At 38.0% G+C, this 7,981-nt stretch overlaps 1 long non-coding RNA gene across 1 annotated transcript; it reads right to left on the bottom strand.

Annotated features, from left to right (window-relative positions):
• Nucleotides 1-314: 314 nt before the first annotated feature.
• Nucleotides 315-7,199, bottom strand: LOC146644309 (uncharacterized). The gene is made up of 5 exons (XR_014909204.1): nucleotides 7,094-7,199; nucleotides 3,119-3,225; nucleotides 2,228-2,385; nucleotides 1,743-1,800; nucleotides 315-789 (listed from the first exon to the last, which is right to left on the bottom strand). It is a non-coding gene; the product is annotated as an uncharacterized LOC146644309 (long non-coding RNA).
• Nucleotides 7,200-7,981: the final 782 nt, after the last annotated feature.

Below are 7,981 nucleotides of genomic sequence, written 5' to 3'. Positions count from 1 at the left end.
TACAGCTGCAGAGAGCTATGGCGGTATCTATGGAAGCTGTTTACATAGCTAATAATATACGATGTAACCATGGAGGCAGTCAGTCACTTGAGCTAGCGGTGCATGTTTACTACAGTGAATAAGGTGATTGAGTGCACAGCGTCCACACTCTGCAGGGGGTAAAGACATTACTTCAATATTGTTTTATATTGATATATATTAGCCTTCTGTTGACCATCACCTCAGGTTCACCATTACAGTTTCAGATTACAGATGCACACTGTCTAAACACATTCAAAAACTCATGTCTCAGAAATAAGCACAGCTGTTCATGTTTGTCATTAGAGTTTTATTTGTAAGAAAATTATGAACTTCATATTGTGCATTAAATAAAAGAACATTTCACAACTCTGAGTCAACAGAAACAGGTAACAGAAATGTCTCTAATGTGTACAGTGTAGTGTAAGCATTAAAAGATCATAAAGGAAAAACTAACATTTATGTGAAACTAATTGTAATAAAAAATGAGCAGGTGCTTTATAGATTTAAAAGAAAGAATCTGAAAACAACACTTTTTTGGTCTAAGTGATCAAAGTAGAAAACAGAACTGATGTTCAAGAACAAACCGTAGCTGCACTAATATTACACATCTCGATCGTTGTACTGAACAGACATGTTGCTTTTAAAACCACATGCAGTGTGTGACCATGACTGTTCACTGAGACCATGAACGCCACTTCGCTGAAGCATTCTTCTTCTTCTTCTTGCCATTAAATTGGAAGCAGAAGCAGCACGAGCTGATTTGATCTACTGAAAGGAAAAAGCAGAACATCTGAGTTGAAACCAGTCAGCTGAAATCATTAAGACAGGAACAAATTCAATGCAGTGTCTCAAGTGGCTTAGCCTGTTACAACTGTTGATACAAGCTAAATACGGTTAACACACAGTGTCAGGGAGCTCCAGTGTGGGAACTAGTGGCTTTAGGTTTGTAGTCATTTAACTTTCATCCATTCATTCATTTAATTCAGGAGGAAGAAATGCCAGGTTGGTGCAGGCTGGTTACATGCATTTGGTCCCATGCTGTCTTTAATTAAATGACTTGGTTCATTTTATGGCTGGGCTGTATGTGGGGTTATATCATGTTATTTGGGCAGGAGTACCTGTCCCCTGTTAGACTTAGAAAGTTTCTCCATAAGTAGAGTTTCTAACTCTTCTAGCACATCTGTGGCTGACAGCTTTTTGGTGGCTCTTTTTACCCCACACTGGTTGTGAGTGTGTAAATAGCCCCACTAGTTATTTTGGGTTGCAGTTAACTAGGGAGGAAGGGGTGGGTATGCCATGATTAGGTGAATAACAATTATATGTGATACATAAATTTCACAATGCATGCATATATCTCTATCAATTAAACCTGGCCTGAGGGCTGCCATTTTTTACATTCAGTTATTTCTCTTAGAAATGTTGGAACTAAATAATGAATGTGTTACAGTTAAAGTGAAACACTGGTCAGTGTAAATGGCTCATTGGGACACAGAAACCTTTAAATTAAACCTGATATCTAGTGTCAAACAATATCAAAGCTGTAAAAGATGTTTACATTCAGAATTTATAAAACTATGATTGTAAATAAATTCAAACAAGTGAGCTTTTCTCTTTGTGCTGAATATCAACACTGTGGTTTCTTAGACTGTAAGCTTTACTTTAGTGCAACCAGTTGCAGAAGCTGCCACTCCAAATGTCTTTTGATAACAAGAAAAAAATACCTTTTCAGTACACGGCCTGAAGTTCTTCTCCGAAATCTTCTGCAATCGGCTTTGTCTGCTGGTTTGAAGACAATAAACCATAAAAAAGATGATTTAGTCACTTTGTCTGTGTCATGCAGCTCAAATGTGTCGTGTAACGATGTTGAATAGCCGTCGTTATCCCTCTGCTGCATCAGTAGGATTGTACTGTACAGCATCTCATTGATATGTGAGGAATGCTAATGTAACACGATAACAGACTTACATCATTAAAATATAAAGTGCAGGAGATATTTAGATATTTTTTATATTTATATTACATTTTATAGCTGACGGATTTTACTAAATAGATAGAATTTACTAAATAGCTGGATGAACATGAAAAATATGTCTATAATAACAAATGACCATGAGAGCCAGTAGAATTAATTCAGCTGGACACTCAAAAGACGTCCTTAAATGCTCTTTAAGTGGCAGAACAGATGAACAAACAGTTAATCGCTTACTTGAGATGAAATCTGCTCAGCTACTTTGAAAACAGCTTCTAACTGGTTCCTCCTTTAACAGGATGACTGCTCAGGGGTAAGGCCATCATGCAATCCAGCAACCTTTATGGTTCTGCTTTGATTCACCAGGAACTATTAGGGAAACCTTCCAGCGCCTCCTGTGAAAGACACAGGCATAAACACACAAACATTTATTAACATGTTCCACAGTGTTCCAGTTTGATTTTCTTATCCTGTGGACAACAACGTACATGGATGCAGGTTTATTGTTAACTTTTGTAAGGTTTATTTAATGAACATATCCAGCTGCAGCTCCACTGTGATCCTGAACTGGATAAGCACTTAAGAAAATGTGTCAATAAATGGACAAACATCAACTTACTATATTTATCCAAACAGACGGGACCAATAATGCTTCGCTGAGTTAGAGACTTTAACAGACTCTTCTATGTAAGAATGTCTCGTGCTGATATACCTGCAAACTTGACAACAAAGGTTTTTCAGACTACATGTAGCTGTCCTCTATGTCAGCTAACACATTTACATTTATGTCACACTTATTTCTGCTTTCCCATTTTATAATTATTACTTACATTTTGATTAGATACCTTGAGTTTGTAAATGATCAGATTACATAATTGGAATACAATGTATCCAATTCAGGGTTGCGGGAGGATGAAGCCTATCCCAGCTGATACAGGACAAAGACAGGCTGCCAGTTTATTGCAGGGCTAATACAATATGTGTAACAGAAAATCCACTTAAATGTTTGATATTTCTTATAATAATCATAATTATGACTATTATTTAAAGGTTTCTTCATAAATACATTTTGATTTTTTATAACCCCTAAAATATAAACCTGAGCTGTTTCAGATTCTGACCTCTGACCTCAGTGACCTGGCTGTGTCCTCACTGCAGCTCCCTCTTGGAAGTACGTCTGCTTCTTGTCTTCCCCCAGTGTTGACCGCCTGATATCAAGATATCACGTACTGTAACTGAGGAACAAAAAAGGACAAACACTTGCCTTCATTTAAAAGTACATTCATACAGAGATAATCTATGGAAACACACTAGTTCACAGTTTGGGAGGAACCAGTTCCTGTGAAACATTTCTGTATATGAACATCATGTGGAGAATGAATGAAATGAGTTCTTCAGGTGACTCAGCAGTCCCACACTGACAAATGAAATCTAGTTAAACTATTAAGCATATTTGCTCTTCTGAAATCTGTGTTAAACAACAACAAACATAAATTAGTAACAAAAACTACAGCTGAGTATAGGCTTTACAAACCACCAGCAGCCATAATGCTAAATTTTAATCTTCAAATGTTTCTGAGCTGTCTTCAACCTGCTTTTAGCACATTAAAGTCTCAATAAATAAAGTCAATGCAGACTCAATCCTAAATGTTCAGCACACAGAGACACAGAGGTACTGTTTAAAGTTTAGTGTTAACTTGAGTCACTGATCATTCACAGTATTACAGAGTCTGGCAGTCTTTGCATGATGTCCACGTCACTGTAAGTTTCTAGCTGACTCTCAGGTGTGCCAGCAGGAAAGAGTAATAATAACCTGCATCCTGAGGTTTGTCATGCAGGATTAAAGGAGCCAAGCTTTGTTCACACAGCTAGGATTGTATTTTACACTGACCGTGGGTCAGTATCAACTTCAAGAAGACAGCTGTAACTGTTGATAGAAGAATCACACACACATATTTATGGCTTTGCCTTATAGAATTCAGCATCTCAGTGCTCAGGAAATAGGTTTTGCAGCTGTTTGAGCTAAGATTTTCAAGTTATTCACAAATTAAAACCTATACTTTGTGTCGGGCAAGAACTAAATTCAAATGCATGTAACAGTGAGAAACGCACTGTCTTGGCGAAGTAAAGCGTTTCTCATCAACTTCATAGAGCTTGCTGTAACTTTTGATAGAAGACTCAGACAAACATATTCATGGCTTTATCTTATAGACTTCAATATCCCCCCAATGTGTGTGTGAGTCTTCTCTCAAAATTTACAGCTGTCTTTATGAAGTTTATGGAAAAACGCTTTATTTCACCACGTTAGTGCGTTTCTCGCTATTACATGCATTTGAATGGAGTTCTCGCCCGACACAAAGTATAGGTTTTCAATTTGTGAATAACTTGAAAATCTTAGCTCAAACAGCTGCAAAACCTATTTCCTCAGCACGGAGATGCTGAATTCTATAAGGCAAAGCCATAAATATGTGTGTGTGTGAGTCCTCTATCAAAAGTTACAGCTGTCTTCATGAAGTTGATACTGACCCAGGGTCAAGTTATTCACATAATGAAAACTTATACTTTGTTTCGTGCAAGAACTCCATTCAAATGCATGTAATAGTCAGAAACGCACTGTCTCGGCGAAATGAAGCCTTTTTGTACAACTTCATGAAGTTAGCTGTAACTTTTGATAAAAGGCTCAAAGCAGAGGGATAACGACGGCTATTCAACATCGTTACACGACACATTCGAGCTGCATGACGCAGACAAAGTGACTAAATCATCTTTTTTGTGGTTTATTGTCTTCAAACCAGCAGACAAAGCCGATTGCAGAAGATGTCGGAGAAGAACTTCAGGCCGTGTACTGAAAAGGTATTTTTTTCTTGTTATCAAAAGACATTTGGAGTGGCAGCTTCTGCAACTGGTTGCACTAAAGTAAAGCTTACAGTCTAAGAAACCACAGTGTTGATATTCAGCACAAAGAGAAAAGCTCACTTGTTTGAATTTATTTACAATCATAGTTTTATAAATTCTGAATGTAAACATCTTTTACAGCTTTGATATTGTTTGACACTAGATATCAGGTTTAATTTAAAGGTTTCTGTGTCCCAATGAGCCATTTACACTGACCAGTGTTTCACTTTAACTGTAACACATTCATTATTTAGTTCCAACATTTCTAAGAGAAATAACTGAATGTAAAAAATGGCAGCCCTCAGGCCAGGTTTAATTGATAGAGATATATGCATGCATTGTGAAATTTATGTATCACATATAATTGTTATTCACCTAATCATGGCATACCCACCCCTTCCTCCCTAGTTAACTGCAACCCAAAATAACTAGTGGGGCTATTTACACACTCACAACCAGTGTGGGGTAAAAAGAGCCACCAAAAAGCTGTCAGCCACAGATGTGCTAGAAGAGTTAGAAACTCTACTTATGGAGAAACTTTCTAAGTCTAACAGGGGACAGGTACTCCTGCCCAAATAACATGATATAACCCCACATACAGCCCAGCCATAAAATGAACCAAGTCATTTAATTAAAGACAGCATGGGACCAAATGCATGTAACCAGCCTGCACCAACCTGGCATTTCTTCCTCCTGAATTAAATGAATGAATGGATGAAAGTTAAATGACTACAAACCTAAAGCCACTAGTTCCCACACTGGAGCTCCCTGACACTGTGTGTTAACCGTATTTAGCTTGTATCAACAGTTGTAACAGGCTAAGCCACTTGAGACACTGCATTGAATTTGTTCCTGTCTTAATGATTTCAGCTGACTGGTTTCAACTCAGATGTTCTGCTTTTTCCTTTCAGTAGATCAAATCAGCTCGTGCTGCTTCTGCTTCCAATTTAATGGCAAGAAGAAGAAGAAGAATGCTTCAGCGAAGTGGCGTTCATGGTCTCAGTGAACAGTCATGGTCACACACTGCATGTGGTTTTAAAAGCAACATGTCTGTTCAGTACAACGATCGAGATGTGTAATATTAGTGCAGCTACGGTTTGTTCTTGAACATCAGTTCTGTTTTCTACTTTGATCACTTAGACCAAAAAAGTGTTGTTTTCAGATTCTTTCTTTTAAATCTATAAAGCACCTGCTCATTTTTTATTACAATTAGTTTCACATAAATGTTAGTTTTTCCTTTATGATCTTTTAATGCTTACACTACACTGTACACATTAGAGACATTTCTGTTACCTGTTTCTGTTGACTCAGAGTTGTGAAATGTTCTTTTATTTAATGCACAATATGAAGTTCATAATTTTCTTACAAATAAAACTCTAATGACAAACATGAACAGCTGTGCTTATTTCTGAGACATGAGTTTTTGAATGTGTTTAGACAGTGTGCATCTGTAATCTGAAACTGTAATGGTGAACCTGAGGTGATGGTCAACAGAAGGCTAATATATATCAATATAAAACAATATTGAAGTAATGTCTTTACCCCCTGCAGAGTGTGGACGCTGTGCACTCAATCACCTTATTCACTGTAGTAAACATGCACCGCTAGCTCAAGTGACTGACTGCCTCCATGGTTACATCGTATATTATTAGCTATGTAAACAGCTTCCATAGATACCGCCATAGCTCTCTGCAGCTGTAACACTTTCACACTTTGCAAATCATTTCACGATTTTGATAGTTATGAAGACAGAATATGTTTTTAAGGTCATGCTAGGCGGTTGCTATGGTGGTTGCTGTGGACTTGGCTGGACCGCGTCCGATTCCTGTTATTAGCTGTCCGCCGTAGGAAGGCTGCGTTCCATTTACAAGTAGTGACAGTCTGCCGCAACTCGAACTCAAACCCCGCTTTGTTCTTTAATTATAGGCCTTTTATAGCCGTTCATGACAGGCGCACACACACACATAAAGCACTTTGCCTCACCATGAGAATGGAACTTTACCTAAGCTAACCTTTAAAATATCTGATATAGGATAGAAAAAATGAAGCAACCAGAGATTTAATGATGAAGACTCTGGGTTCTGTAGTGACCTGAATGACTCTTTGCATACAATTTATTGAAGAGGACTTTAGAATGCACTTTACATTTAGACTGTTGCTGTTTAATTTTTTACATTGTTGCGGTGTTATGTCATGAATAAAGTTCACCTGCTGGGGGTTTGATGGATCAGATCATCATAATCAATGGGTCCTGAGGTGGGCGGGACTGTCTCTGGTGATGTCACCATGAAGGAACAGCATCTGGCACGTGTTGCTGAAACATCCCAGTACACCGGTGTAGTTTCCTCTCCAGCTGTTTGACATTTGACACTTCAACATTAAGGGGAAGAAGAAGAAACAGTGTTAGGTCAGGTGACCACATGGTTTCTAAAGTAACTGACAGGAAGTAACCAGGCCGTTAGAAATGGATGGCATGTGTTTAGAGTTACTGGAGTTGGGTAACTCTACTTACCAAAAGCAGAAGCACACAGATGAAGGATCAGATGCTGAATGTTGCAGGAACATGCTCGTGCGGTGGTCATTCAGTGCTGCTCCGGCAGGTTAGACAGTCCAAGACTGATATACTGCCCATCTGAGAGTTTGAAAACACACATGCAAAGATTTATTTTGTATTACAGTCAAAGTTGGATGTTCATTTTTGTCCTTTAAAAATGTTTGTGTATTTGAAAGCGCTAACATTTAAGGATGACTTGGATCGTCTCCTTTAAAGGGGAGACAAGTGTATCCACTGATCCACGTCACTTTATCTGGATGATGACTCCTCTCCCCCTCACTCAGAAACGCTCCTAATATAACCAAGCAAATAAATAATATTGAAGATTTACTTACATCATTACAAAAACAGGAAAAACATCTCCCTTTGATTCTATTTCTCCATTCCTGCTGAACATCAGGCAACAAATATCTCAATAAATCACAGTAAAATGTAAAGCACATGTTTTCTCTGCTTTGTCTAACCTCTGCAGAGCCTGTCAAGAAAAACATATCTGTAAGCATAAAACAAATATACATTTCATAACACGTCACTGGACAAAC

Source organism: Rhamphochromis longiceps, linkage group LG22 (assembly GCF_057381845.1).
Source record: "Rhamphochromis longiceps isolate RC_006_pf linkage group LG22, R_longiceps_female_GT1.1, whole genome shotgun sequence".
Lineage (NCBI taxonomy): Eukaryota > Metazoa > Chordata > Actinopteri > Cichliformes > Cichlidae > Rhamphochromis > Rhamphochromis longiceps.
This window is presented reverse-complemented; position numbering and strand designations above follow the sequence as displayed.